Here is a 466-nt window from a genome sequence, read left to right on the forward strand (position 1 = left end):
CTCTCTCTCTCTCTCTCTCTCTCTCTATCTCTATCTCTCTATCTCTCTCTCTTTGACTGAGTCTTGAACCCAAAGTCTGTTGCTTACTAGAAACTGCTCTACTCCAGCCTAAAATTTAAAGGAAGGGTATGTGACCTGTTCTGATATTTGCCTGATATTGCTGGGACACTTTTAGAAAAGTTCAGAGAGCAAATTCCTATCAATTCATGCGTTGGCCTGAGGAAAGGCTACTCTCTTTCTCTCTTTCTCTCACTAAGAACCCAGGGCTGCTAGATGCCCTGGAAGTTGCTATGGAAGGGACGCTTGGCGGTTGCTAGACTAGGAGGAGGCGGGAGCAGGGCAGAGGCGGAGCCCGGGCAACCCATGGCAAGCGCCGCGCGCTCTCAGGAAGTCGCGTCACGCGAGCGGAAGTGACGTGGCGCGTGTTCGGAGTCCAACGTGCTTTACATAGGTGGCTTTCCTAGCT

Source organism: Rattus norvegicus, chromosome 5 (genome assembly GCF_036323735.1).
Source record: "Rattus norvegicus strain BN/NHsdMcwi chromosome 5, GRCr8, whole genome shotgun sequence".
In the NCBI taxonomy this organism is placed as follows: Eukaryota; Metazoa; Chordata; class Mammalia; order Rodentia; family Muridae; genus Rattus; species Rattus norvegicus.